At 33.5% G+C, this 13,719-nt stretch overlaps 1 protein-coding gene and 1 non-coding gene across 2 annotated transcripts in view; both read left to right on the top strand.

Moving 5' to 3' along the window:
- Positions 1–186: 186 nt before the first annotated feature.
- The window catches only part of trc (Serine/threonine-protein kinase tricornered), a 141,767-nt gene continuing 128,234 nt past the window's right edge, over positions 187–13,719 (top strand). The window contains exons 1-2 of the mRNA XM_023174575.2: positions 187–509; positions 1,821–1,932. The gene's annotated coding sequence lies outside the window, so the exon portion shown is untranslated. The remainder of the gene's footprint in view (positions 510–1,820; positions 1,933–13,719) is intronic.
- Positions 8,470–8,561, top strand: TRNAY-GUA (transfer RNA tyrosine (anticodon GUA)). Its single transcript is given in 2 exon segments — positions 8,470–8,506; positions 8,526–8,561. It is a non-coding gene; the product is annotated as a tRNA-Tyr (tRNA).

The raw sequence follows: 13,719 nt of genomic DNA, 5'->3' as shown, positions 1-13,719 counted from the left end.
TTTATTAAAAAAACACTTCAATTTTTTAAAATATACATTGGACGTTGAAGAGAGAATGTTCACTCGAACAGAGTTATAGTTTTACGGGTTCTGTGACTGGAATTTTGAATTTGACAACCCTGGAATATATATATTTTTTCTATAGAGTAGTGACATCTGCAAGGTGAATTGTAATAATAAAGTAGTTCATGAAAACGACGCAAGGAGTGTTAGTGTCATTTTCCAGTCGATATTTGTGAATAATAATTTTGTTTATTGTTGCGAAATAGCATCAAATTATACAGAAAAAATGAAATATAGTATTTATTAAAAATTCCCGCAGTAGAGAAAATCGAGAGAAATTAAAATTTTCAATTGTGACATTGTGACTCAGTGAGGTTCGGGTTTTTTTTTGTTGTTTTTTTGGTTTTACCAAACATCACCTGTATTTTCGTGTTATAAAGTGTTTTATTAACAAACCCTGTGTGGAGGATGTATGATTGCTAGAGAAACGACGTCTATAACATCTTGTAAGTTGGTATTTAGTAATTTAATTGCTCACAAAAGGATATATCTCATCTCTGTCAGGTTTTTGCCCCCAAGCATTAGATACGGCAACCACAAGTACCAAGTTACGTGCTCCTTCAACATCCTCAACTCTTATTGTTTCATCTCTCCTGAAACACATAGTCGTTGTAATCTTATACGAGAACGATGAATTTTCCTTTAATATATCCTACTTGATGGCTTTATTTGGATGGTTATCTGCTTTGGGGATAGAAATATATTTTTTATGAGATTTTTGTATGGAAAAGACTGCGTTACCAAGATAATTTTATACCTGATATATACTTAGTCGTACAAGTTCAGGTATTAACAATTAAGATAATTCAGTAATCATTAAATTGAAATTTGAAAAAAATTGGAAGTGGTTACATTGCCGTTCCCGTATTCGTTAACATGTAATTAGTAGATACTGCTATTCTCAAGAATCCAGGACTCCACCTATAAAATTCTACATATATACCTAATGTATATGTCTATACAAATTAATAGACAAGCATTATTGAAGAGCTTAAATTATGTAAACTAGTTAGTTAGCGTGGTTCGTGCTTCTCATTCAATCGACCTCTATCAAAAACAGTGGTTCGAGCCCGACGATCGAATGATTGATTTTCACTGCTTATCGACCAACCCGTGCTAGGAATCGCACGTTAAAAGATAATACCTCATTAATCCTTAGCTCGGACGAGTTTAGATTTTGGAAGGTTGGTCTTCCTAAAAGCTGACTAACGAAATAACAGATATCAACCGGATTTTTTTTAAATTTATTACACTACTACCTACCATTTAATAATACGTTTTTGTTACTAGTTACTACTGACTCAGCGTTTCTGATGAATGCCCTTACCAGCTTTTTAGCATTTTCTTGAGCAGCTGGACAAGTTTTCAGAATGGTTATAACTGTTTACAACTCCACCCTCAGTCTATGTGGATAAATCAAATCTTGAGGCACTGTTTTCATTTTTTATATTTTTCTTAATAATTTTTCAATAGGGGTGCTAAAAGGGGCTACAGTTTCGCCTGTATATTTATTCAAATATAATTTTTTTTTCAGTGAAGATTTTGTTTTTTGTTGAGGGTAATTGATAAACATAATTAAATTTAATAATGCATAATTATAAAAGTACACTTCCGTCTGCTGTTCACCCAAATAAATTTGCAAGTATGAAAAAAAATATAAAAAAAATAAACTTGAAATCTTTTGAAATTCTGAAAATGAACCTCATTAAATTGTGATTCTTTTTTGTGTTTTGTTAGAAACGTTTGTTTCTTTTTAGGATCGACAAGGTACTTCCAGGCCTTCAATCGTTGGATGGGGCTTGTTGTGCCCCAATTTTTTTGCACTGGCTCCCACTTCAACCACCACCATTACCCCGCTAAATTCAGAAGGTGAGTTCATTGTTTCACTATTATAACTTCGTTTCTGTACTTTCACAACAAACCTTCTGAATCAAAACTTCATTGAAATATTCAGTAGGTACTTAACTTTATTTATTCGGGAGAAGTACGTGAATAATTGAAACTTGTGAGAATACATTTTTGGTAATACAGACCGTTAGTGTTAGAGAGGGTGAAGTGCAGAGGGGGTGGCGAGTTTGACAACTGAGATGGGTTTGAAAATAGAATTTTAAAATACTCTCTTGTAATGTTGATGATAATTCTTATTGAATATCTGGGTACATACTTTGAGAGAAAAGTATTTAATTTTCATTTTTACTTTAATACAGCTTTCAAAATAATTCGCTTATACCCTTTAGACTGTTTGAAGGCGTGAAACTAGGGAGGAAATGTTTGAAAATTCCGTATAATGAAAAATTGAGTTTGAACAGATAGCAAATTGGGATATGGTATTGAGTTTTACAGGTCGTCTGACGGGATGGAAATAGGGTGGAAATATAAAACATTCGTTTAACCAAAAATCGACTTTTTTTGCACGTCTTTAAGATTGAGATGAGTGCGAGTATATTATTCCTGAAGGTCGACTCTACAACCTAAACATACGAGGTAAAAAAATTAGGTAATTCATATCAATAAAAATTGATTTTGTACACGTTAATTATGTTGTTCCTGGAGGTCGAATCAACAAGATAAACAGCACATCCAAGTTTTCCAGGCTTATTCGTATAATTGAAAATTAATGTGGTACACCTAATAGATTGAGATATGTTATTCCTGGCGTTCTATCCAACAAGACGAATGTTACGTCCGACTTTTCCAGACCGTCTAAAGAGGTGGAAACGGCGTGAAAAACCCTTATTATTGAAAATTGATTTTGTTCAGATACAAAATTGAAACGTTATTATTGGAAATCGATTCAACTACACAAGTAGTTACCTAATTGCGTTTAAAGTTGAATGTAATTCAGTTACTTTTATAGATTTTCATACATTTGAAAGAAAATTGTCTATACAGTGGAAGTTTATAATTACGATTGATTTCCCTTGATACAGGCTCACCTTATTCGATTTTCAAGGTGTCCTATCTTTGTTCTAATATATTTAATGAAATATGGATACAACTTACTGGATATACTCTGAATCCAGTGGTATAGTATGATCTGTTTATTAATAATCGCAAACTTTTTCATTTCTCCTGCAATAAATTAGAATTTTCCGGAGTGTTTCCTTCTCAAATGCGTCACAGTGTAGACTCGTGAGCCTCCAAGGAAATGCCCGCGGTGAACGTCCAGCGATAGAACGTAATGAACCATTCGGATGAATAATAATTGATATCCTTATTTCTCTCTAACCGTAGCGGTTTGAAAGAGTTCGTGAGAACTATTTCATAGTGAAACAATAATGGTACCTATTACCGACGATAATACTACCTCCGCGAATAAAAAATAGTTCTGATTCAGTCGGAAAAAAATTCCTCGTGGACAATTAAGATGTATTTAACCTGTCTTATTTTGTATAATTTATTCGATGATTTACAAACCGCTGTGGGAAAACGTAACTGTTTTGAGGTAGGTTCTCATTGTTATGTGCTGATCGTAGACGTTCTCAATACGAATGAGAATTACTACAATTTTACTTGGAAAATGTGTGTCGATGACGCGACCAAAATCCGCTAATTCGAATTTAATCAACAGCGATCACAGTTCACAGTTATTCGAATATGGATAATTCTCAAATATTAGTCACATGAAATCGTTGTGACCCGAATAGGTACCGCGCCGCACGCGAATTTTGGTACGTTTCCAACTGATTTCTCGAATTATCGTTTGGTCGATGCGACGAACATGCCGAGTGTAATGTTATTGCGTGTATACAAAACGCTTATCATCATGAAACAATACAAAAATTCAATACGAGGGCTGTTCAAAAAGTAGTTGAAATAGAGTAAAATCACTTTATTCATCATCATTCGGTGGCAATTCGAAACATTCACCTCTGCCAATGTTCCCAGACAGTAGGATCTGGTAAATGTGTCGAAAAACAACTACTCCCCTGGCATTGCTGCTCCCCTGGCTTTGCTTTGTGTAAATTTCCTCGCAGAAAGTTCTGGCATATGTCTCCCGTTTGAGTGATCACATACACTCGTTTGAGCGGGTGAGAATTTTTACTTATTTTACGCTTCTGTCAATTCCATCGCCGACATTTCATGAGTTTATTGAAAACACTTTCCCAACACAAGAAAAAAAATTACTCTCTCTCGACTCGATGCTAACTACTACCTGTTAGTATTACCTAACTACACCGGCTAGTATTATCTAGCTACTACCTGTTATTGATACTATACTAAACTACCTGTTTTTTTAATACCTCAAATTTGTTATGTATTTCCTCTATGTTAGTGATCATTTATCTGTTGTTTATTTAGAATTATTATGAATAAGAACAAAGGGCTGTTCGAAATAGAACCTTTGGCGCTATTCATAGAACTCATTCCACACTTTTCGTTTTCCAAGGTTTCGAAAGCATCCAGAAACCTGTTGTCGTGTACCTGTTTCAACAATTTTAAACATTTCTCGCATAATCTATGGTCGTTCTCTATGACATGTTGAGCGACATATAGATTTCTCCGATCTATGAAACCGAACATGCGGAACATGTTCCTTGTAGCTAATATTGTTTGGTTTGACCAATATACTATCAAATTCCATGAGCTGTTAAAAAATAGTGGGTTCTACCAGCTTTACCGTTAAGCTGGCAAACCAAATCAAAGTCCGTAAAGCTTTGGAAAATTTGATAGCAATAATTTTAAGCTCATTTTATGCTCTTTCATTAGGATATTGAACATTTTTTGTTCAAAATTTCCCAAATAATGATTTCAATTGGACTCACAAGAGCCTCAATACAATTCTTTCTCACCCAAACAAATTTTCAATACCGTAATGAAGGAGGGTGAAATGAGCCTAAAATTATGCCAAGTTCGAATATTCCAGAAGGTGAAGGATTTTGCCATTTAAATGAAATGTTATTTTCGTCACCTAATAATCCAGTAAATTATTTCTGAGATTTTCTCACAGAAATCCGTTATTCTTAAAAATCTCCCATGTCACTCATTATTCTCAACCTAATCATTCTAGAATCAATTTACGAGATTTTCGCTCGACTAGAAAATACCACCGACCGAGTGGGCGAAGGAATCAATATTGATAGCGTTGACAATGAACGTCGACTGCTGCAACAAATTAAGGTTAAGTGCAAAGGATAGGTTGATATATCTACTCTCTATTAGAAGCAAAGTCGAATTCTGCATCTACTTGATACGAAATTGAATTGCCCCAAAAGGTCAGACAAACACGAGCTGTTGGCTCTTCCAAGCAACTCTAATTAATGTTTCAGAATTAGTTTCATCGGAACGGGCTTGAGAAATGGATTGAATAGATTTCTGCAAGAACGGTTGCGGAGACAGGCTTGATATATCTCTGGCATTAAAAGATTTCTTTTCTTTCGTAACGTGACGCAATTTTCGTAGCCATTCTTTTAGGTATTCGGTGGAACTTGCCAATACTCGATGAACATATGAACATTTGTTCATAGCAGAGTCTTCCCATAGTTTTGGTTGGTTAAATCCGGTGCTCTAGCTGGCCATAACGCAGGAGCGTTTGACCCAATCGAATATTACACATTCTACGCATCTGCTGTCATTTTTTGGAATGGAAACAATTATGCTCGCCATTATCGTTTCTGTGTAACCTCTCGTCATCGACGGTATTCCATCAATTCGATCCGCGCGTGTACATCGTGAGCCGTTATCCGTAGAGAATTAACTGCAGCGAACTCTACCGGTTTACACTTTTTTCGTTGCGTTTCCTGAAATACGTAAAGCTTTATGGGAACTTTTCAGCCAATAACGATCCCCATTAAGGACATCGCGACATTTTTCACCGTTCGTTCGTTCAGGTCGACGGATCACAGTGGCGTTGAATTTTTCTAGGCTTTTGAACAACGACACGCTTTGATGTAACACGTTTTGAAATTTTGCTGTATTGGGGTGGGGCAAGTGGTAAAAGAGTCGAAATTGTAGATATCGCTTATAAATGTATAGATAAACGATATGCTGGATGGAGTATCTCATCACTATACCTTCATAGTTGATAGATTGGTAGAGGCGATCAGTGAAGTGGCCTACAATTTCATCAGATTTAGGTTCGTAATTTTTTTTGTGAGGTCACACAAAAAATCACAAATTACTTAATAAGTCTCAACTAGCAACACATTTTTTGCTGAATGTTTGAAATGCTTCAGAATGTTCCAAACCACACTGAATATTACTTCTATCACTGCTTTACCAAATAAAATGTTAGTATGAGTAGATGAATTGTGACCAAAACTCCAACGATATACTTAATTTTTTCCATAAAATGGCATTATAAGATTTTCATAAGTTGATGAAAACCAGTTTTCTTCTTGTTGACTTGTTAACATTCTTAAGGTTTTATAATTATGTTATTAATAGAGGCAACTTTTATGAGAAAATTTCCGGTAATTTTCAATTGAGAAGAGAAGAGTATTTCAGTTCTGGTGTGTAGGAGCCGTGCTTAGTTAAATTATAGCTGTTTTTTCTTTAATGAAATTTCAATTAAGGTAAGTATGTGTTTTAGTGCTTATAAACAGTATGTTGAGTAACGGAGGCCATGTAACGGAGGCGAAGACGGAAGCCCGAAGGTTAGCCTTTGCGAAAGCGTGGATCAACGGAGGTGACGAAGGACTTTGATACACAAATAAAAAAGCTTTATTATTAACCTTTCATTCAATACAAAATATATGTTGGTGATCTGGAGACTTTTGAATTTCCTACAATATAAAAAAATGAATAAATCTGAAATGTACATAAAAGGCAAACCGAAGAGTTTATTCGAAAAGTTTCAGCATAATATAAATCGTATAATTAGTAAGTAAATTGTCGTATTTATAAATTTTGTCTATGAATAAAATAAAGGAATGAATTTTTTATATATACAATTGGAATACATTCAATTATCGAAGCGTTTGTGATTTCAAGAAAGTTGAATGTTCCAATCATTGGATATTTCATCTATTCAGGGACAAAATTCATAAATTCGATAAGTTGCTGACTATTGGGACTCATAAACTGGGTTAAAATTCCGTTAAAACATGCGGAGGCGAAGTTTCATTCCAACCCTACTCATGAACAATTTTGTGTTTGTGTCAGACACAAATAATCAATTGAACTCGACATTTTAAAGCGCTCTTTTATGTATCTCTAAAATTTAAATCAATTCATTCATTAATAAAATAAAATAAAATAAATAGCTATCACCTTCTCATTTATTTGAATTGATGATCAATTGCTTCTTCACTTCGCTTGTCGTTACCTGACAGGGTAATTTAACTACATTCTCGTCGTTAATGATTTTTATGATGCCATATGGCAAAGAAGGTCAGCTTGATCAGCAGTATCACCCATATATAGGTTTAACCGTTATTTTTAAGTAATCTATAAATGCTACTAAGAATATTTTCACAAAAACAGTTTCTTCACATTGAGATTCATATCTTTTGGACTGTTCTAATAAATCCTTTGTAATTGCCGTTGTAACGATTGTATTGATCAATTTTTCTGCTGAAATGTGATGTTGTGTTGAACTTTTTTAACGATATTTTGTAGGTGTACAGTTGGATCGATGAAAGAATACCCTTGCGCCATTAATTTGTGCATCCGATATCAATTGACAATGAAAACGAAAAGGCGAATCGGCTACTGCTCCAAAAAACCTAGCATAACTATGAACAACATGTAAACAACGTAAACATGAAAAATCGAAACGTTTACACCTACATACCTTTTAGGAATTTTCAGTGATACAATTTGTAAGTTCCCACCCCATTTTCACCCCCTCAGACGGCCTGAAAAACTCCGACGTGAAGTTTTTTTGTCGAATCGAATAACATATCTCAATCTTGTAGGTGTACAAATTCAATTTTTGTTGAAACAAATTTTCCAAAGTTTCCACCTCATTATCAAACGGCCTGAAAAACTCAGACGGCTCGGACGGCAAAAAACTTGAACGGTTTTTTCTTGCTAAGCCAGTCAATAAGCGTATCATATTAAAAGATGGTAGTGTACAAAGTTGTTGAATGAAAAACTATTAGCCAATATGTTTCTCAGTTTACTATCTGAATGTGGATAGCTTCACACTGGTTTTATGAAGTCAGTCCATTCAGGAACTGTTATAGAAACATTGAAAAATACTACTCCTTGAAAATTACAAAAATCCCATACTTTATACACAGGGGTGATTATGAAAGAATTTGAGGTATCCTATCTGGACGTCTCTGTTTGAGCCATTCTGTGTACTAGATGAAGTCATGTACGCCCTTTTTTTTTTTTTTTTTTTGAAACACTGACAGGGTGTATCTTTGTTTTGTCTTTAACCATTTGCTAAATTTATCGTACCGGAGTGTAGCTCTTACCAACGCAAATAATTTCCAACTTTCTTCGAAATATTCATAACCTTCGATAGCTCAGTTGGTAGAGCGGTGGACTGTAGTGGAATTCATAATGTAGACATCCATAGGTCGCTGGTTCAAATCCGGCTCGAAGGAATTTTTTTTATTTTTGTTATTCACATTATCCCATTTTTTTTCCAAATAGTTCACAAAATGTTTCTGAATAATTTTGAAATGTTGGTTTTCAAAATTTATTGTAGTTTCTTTGACACAGAGGTAAAGTAATGAACTTTTTACTGTAAAAAGATGAAAATTACAAATGTAACTGCTAAAAAAAAATTACATAGTTGATATTAATAGAAGTTGGTTTGGGTTTTGCAACCTTAAACAGATCAATAATGAACATTTTGGAGAGATTTCCCATGTTCCAGAAAATGACAAATTGACAAAAATGACAATACCTAATTTTATGCTCGTTATTTCATTTGCAATAAATATAAATACATATTTTAAAAAATGCGAAAAATCAATTTGGTTTATTTTATTCACATTTTCATTTCACAATCAAAGTCATTTTAAGTATTTTTTATAGATATTTTGGTGGTGCTTGTCATCCATAATACAATTGCAAACATTTCAAATCAATGTCATTTACCGTTACCAAGAGACACGATTTTAAAACGGTGTGTTTGTCGATAGCTAGTGTGACGTCACGAGATATGTGCGATTATCGGTACAGTGTCCGAACCACGTTTGAACTAATGAAGATGTGTTCAGTCTAGGAAAGTTTTACAAAGGCTAACTGAGGTAATTTATCAAGATATACTTATTACGCTTATGATATATTTCAGTAAGAATGAGGAATTGTTCACAAGCGTTTCTGAGGTCCACTCATTTAAATTGATTTTTTTTTGAGCCATATATAATGAAAGTTTATAACCAGGTATAAATGCATTCATTTTATTATTAATTAGAAATAAATGTGATGTATTTACACTAAAATTACATTCCCAACGAAAACAAGTTCATGTAACTAACCCCCCTCTTCATAATTTTTCATTTCTAATAACAGTTACAAACAATTCGGTTGGAGTATTTCAGAATGGATTAGTACACCCATACAATACTTTTTTGGGATTTTATCCTCCATATTTCCACAACATGAGCAGATGATCACAGACAACCAAAAAATAATTGAACTTTCGAACTACTTAGACAGAATCGTCTGAAATGGTGAATCCTCGCCCGCTCCGTATTTCGTATATCTGGTGGAGTCACGTTCCCTTTTTTCGCAACCGCTTATTCTGAGCTATGTTATAAAGACTCGGATTCACTTAAAAAACTTTTTGTCGCTAATGAGCTTATTGGCTTATATTCATTACTAAGGAAATGTATCAAATTCATTCGAGAAAAACATTTTGCTTGCTATCAAACTGAGGCTAAATGGTTGACTGTAGCAGGCGATTTCGTTAGATTTTATAATATGGCGGAAGCTTTCCGAACTTTTCGCTTATTCGCCATTTCTTCAAGCAAAGAGAAAAGCAATAGACAAAGGTGAACTTTTCGTCCCATAGTAAAAATGTCGCAGTTTAAAATATATTTCTCTCTAAGGCGCTATATAATGAAAGAATTCAAAATTCGTTTCGCACCAGATCCATTACGTTACATATTTTATTTGTTTTCGCAGCGTATCCCTATTCCCTGATATAAAATATTTACACCAACCGATAACAAATATTATGAGAACTTATGTTCCAATAAGCAACTAGTTGCTAATATTTACACAAATCTTGAGTAAATAAGAATTCGAAAATTTACTATCCTAGAAGTAACGGTTAATTCTCAGTTTATAATGAGAAAACTTATCTTGGAATAAAGTCAACACTATCAATTCTTAGTTCAGAAATAATTTTTGTTTTCAAATGCGCCATTATCATTAGAAAAAGAATCCAAAATTACAAATGAGTAAAATTTCCGATTGCTTTCATTTTGTTTGGATATTCAACTTTTCAGTTAGATGACTCTAAAACATAAAATATCGGAAACGAAATCTGAAAGAATTTTGAATGGAAATAATTTTTGGAATGCTAAATTTGGAATTCATATGTTTATAGATTCATGTGATACATTCAGTGGAAGAACAATTTCTTCAGATAGAACGTGAACTATGCATATTTTTTATAGCACTTTAGTTTTCCCCTTTGCAGCTACTTCCTTCTAGCGAGGAACTTACTTTTTTAACGAAACGCGAATAGAAATTAAAGTTTTTGTGAAAATTGTGTAATTTTTATCATGAATAGACTTCTTATGCGATTATGAGATACCTTTTGATTTATTTTCAATTTCTAACTGATGGTTTTCAGTGAAATATTTTTTAATTTTGCAAAGGAGACTATTGTATCTTTCAGCAGTAATACTCATATTTGGGACTAGGGCGATAAGATCTCTGTTATTTTATAATGTCTCTATATCTTGTACTAGAACGAGCAATAAATAATAAGGGACCCTTTATAGAGCGCTGCAATATTATACTAGAAACAAAGAAATGTAGCTACACTCCCTTGAATATGAAGGATATATTTTGATTTGTATATACTTTACAACATTTCATGGTTGATGTTCTTTCGAATGGTCTTAGACATATCTGTATTACCGAAATCCTTAGGTAATATAGAAATGAAAAAGAAATATTCTGTAATCAACGAGATGTACTCGGGCACAAAATTCACTGCCCGTAAATTTTTGCGGTTTCCTTTCCTCTCGCTTCCAACCAAACTTCCTTTGTTTCACATTCGAATCGGTGAGTCTTGCTTAGACGATGGACCTTCGAACTACGGGAAATGGGAAACCTTGTTGGAAATATTCATTTCATTGTAAGGCTTGAGGGGTTTTTATTAATCAGTGTCATCGTGAGGATTATCCACCTTGAACTATAAAAATTGGTTCGAGTCAAAATCGTATCAAATTCAAAAGTATTTGGTGATTTCATCACTGAATTACTGAACGTGATTTTTGTTTACTGCTTCCTGTATTCCTTCTGTAGGAATTCATTTCTAAATTTAGTCCGGAAAATTTTTGAACATTCCCCTTTCATCTTCTTCGTCTCTTCTTTGCTTTCTCGGTATTTCAATAATCATTTTTTCCGAGGCCTTTCCCATGAATTTCTAGATTTTCTCTATTTTGATTGCGTTTTAGATGATTTTTTGAAAACACAATCTGATTCTTGTTAAATCAATCTAATGACTTTTCCATAAACAATGAAGGAATATAATTTTTCTCGATTTTGGTATATGAAGTATTCTCAAATAACTGAATTGTGTTTTATATTTATCTTGCAAACGAAACTCGCCACATACTGTTTTCTTGTAAGTTTATTTTTAAAACGCCGAATTCCTTCAGAAATATTTTTTGGGTCAGTGCTTCCTTAGAAGCATGTGACAGGTGTCGTCCGCATATATTATAACTTCTCACTGATGCAGAAGGTAGCTGATAAAAAGTTGGGAATTTGAAAGAACCAAACACGTTCCTTTATACGACTGAAGTTTTCATTCAAACGGTGCATGTGAAAATCAATCCAGAAACAAATTATTTACATAATTTTTAACGCCTCATGAGGCAGATCTTCAACATTCTCCCTAAGGAAATTAGTAACAGTAACTTCTAAGTATTTGAGTGAATGGTGAACATATTGGGGCAAATTTTGTTTGAATTTCAAGAGTACATAAAATAAATTACAATCAAAACTAGATCGATGGCTGAGAAATCGATAGCTTTCGGACAATAACAGTTTCCTATATAACCCGAGATTTTTTCTAGTATGTTCTCTGCCGTATCGAGTTTCTGATGTTATTTATTGGGGTGTTGTTAGCAACTTGGCGGAGGAAGTTCGTAGCATTTGAACGTCGATCGCAATTACTTCTAGATATGTGACAGTAACACTAGTAAACGACATGTGTTGAGTATTTCACGAGTTTGGTTTCAACTGTATGTCTGGGTGGTTCATATATATGAGCATCTGAATATAAATTTCTTGTTGATTTTGATAGTATTTTTCAAAAGATTACTGTTTTTGTAGGTCAGGTATGAAGTTAGGCCAGGTTCACCATCTCACCATCCACCATAAATTGATGTCGGATGTTAAATGGGACACAAATAAAACCTGTTGCAAAAAATATCATCTTTCTTAAGGTTTTATTTCATCATTCTAACTTTGAGAATCTATTTTCACAGTTGTTAGTTGTATTATATATTCACTTTCGTCTTCCAAAGTAGATTCAGAGCTGATTCTCTTTTTGACTGGATACATTTTTTTCTTCTTGATGTTCTTTCGGGTATTTGCGATATATACCACTTCTCGTCGATTACTTTCAAATCGTTTCTTCTTTCGGTTATTGACCTAGTATCTATTCTAGAAGTCCTGTCGTGTTTCAATCTAGAAGAATTCTGCTATTCTGCATTTGATGATTTCCTTTTTTGGTATGACTCAAAGCCAGCTTTTCAAATACTTGGAACACTTTTTCAAACTAGAAATTTGCTTTATAAAGGTCTAATTAGAGTTTGGATCATGACTCACATATATACTGAGCCCCACACCCTGATAATTGTTGGATTCTTTCCAGTTCTTATGCATCTTCATAAAAATCTAATCGATTCTCTTGATATATCACATGAAAATTGCATTGACTGGAAAAGTATAGGTACATATTTTATCACCAAGTAAAGTTTTAGTTCCTTTTCTTAGTGATTAAACATACTATTTAAATACTTAATAATAATAATAATAATTATATAATATAATAAATTGATTCATCAAATAGAAAAACGTTTAAAAAATATAAGTTCGAAAACAATAATAATCATCGGTTCATCGATTTTAATTCCGAATATGTTCGGGGTCACTCCGACATTAGCCACTTGATTAAGTAGTTACCAAGAGAAGTATTGCACACCCATGATTCATCAGATTGCTTATATTGAAATGTTCAAAGTGACTCTTTCAGAGGATATTTATAACTTTCTGTTCTCATTGATTGGCATGTAAATGATAGCGGCATATGGTGATATAAATACGAGTATGTTCGGTATATGAGTATTGTATGTTTAATCATAATTGGAGTTCGGAACTAAAACCGATTCTACGTGTGAAGGGTGGAATTTTATAGGCGTCTTTTATGTGTCTGGTTTCACATGAAAAAGACGTAGTGGTAATTTAATTAGAAATTTTAAAAATCAACAAGCAGAAAATATTCCAACTTTGAAGTTACAATGTGGTTATAAAATTAAAATACGTAGTCATCTTCTATGTAAGTTGTTT

Source organism: Leptinotarsa decemlineata, unplaced genomic scaffold (genome assembly GCF_025532065.1).
Source record: "Leptinotarsa decemlineata unplaced genomic scaffold, Ldec_3_MD MMD2_tig00000035_RagTag_RagTag, whole genome shotgun sequence".
Lineage (NCBI taxonomy): Eukaryota > Metazoa > Arthropoda > Insecta > Coleoptera > Chrysomelidae > Leptinotarsa > Leptinotarsa decemlineata.
This window is presented reverse-complemented; position numbering and strand designations above follow the sequence as displayed.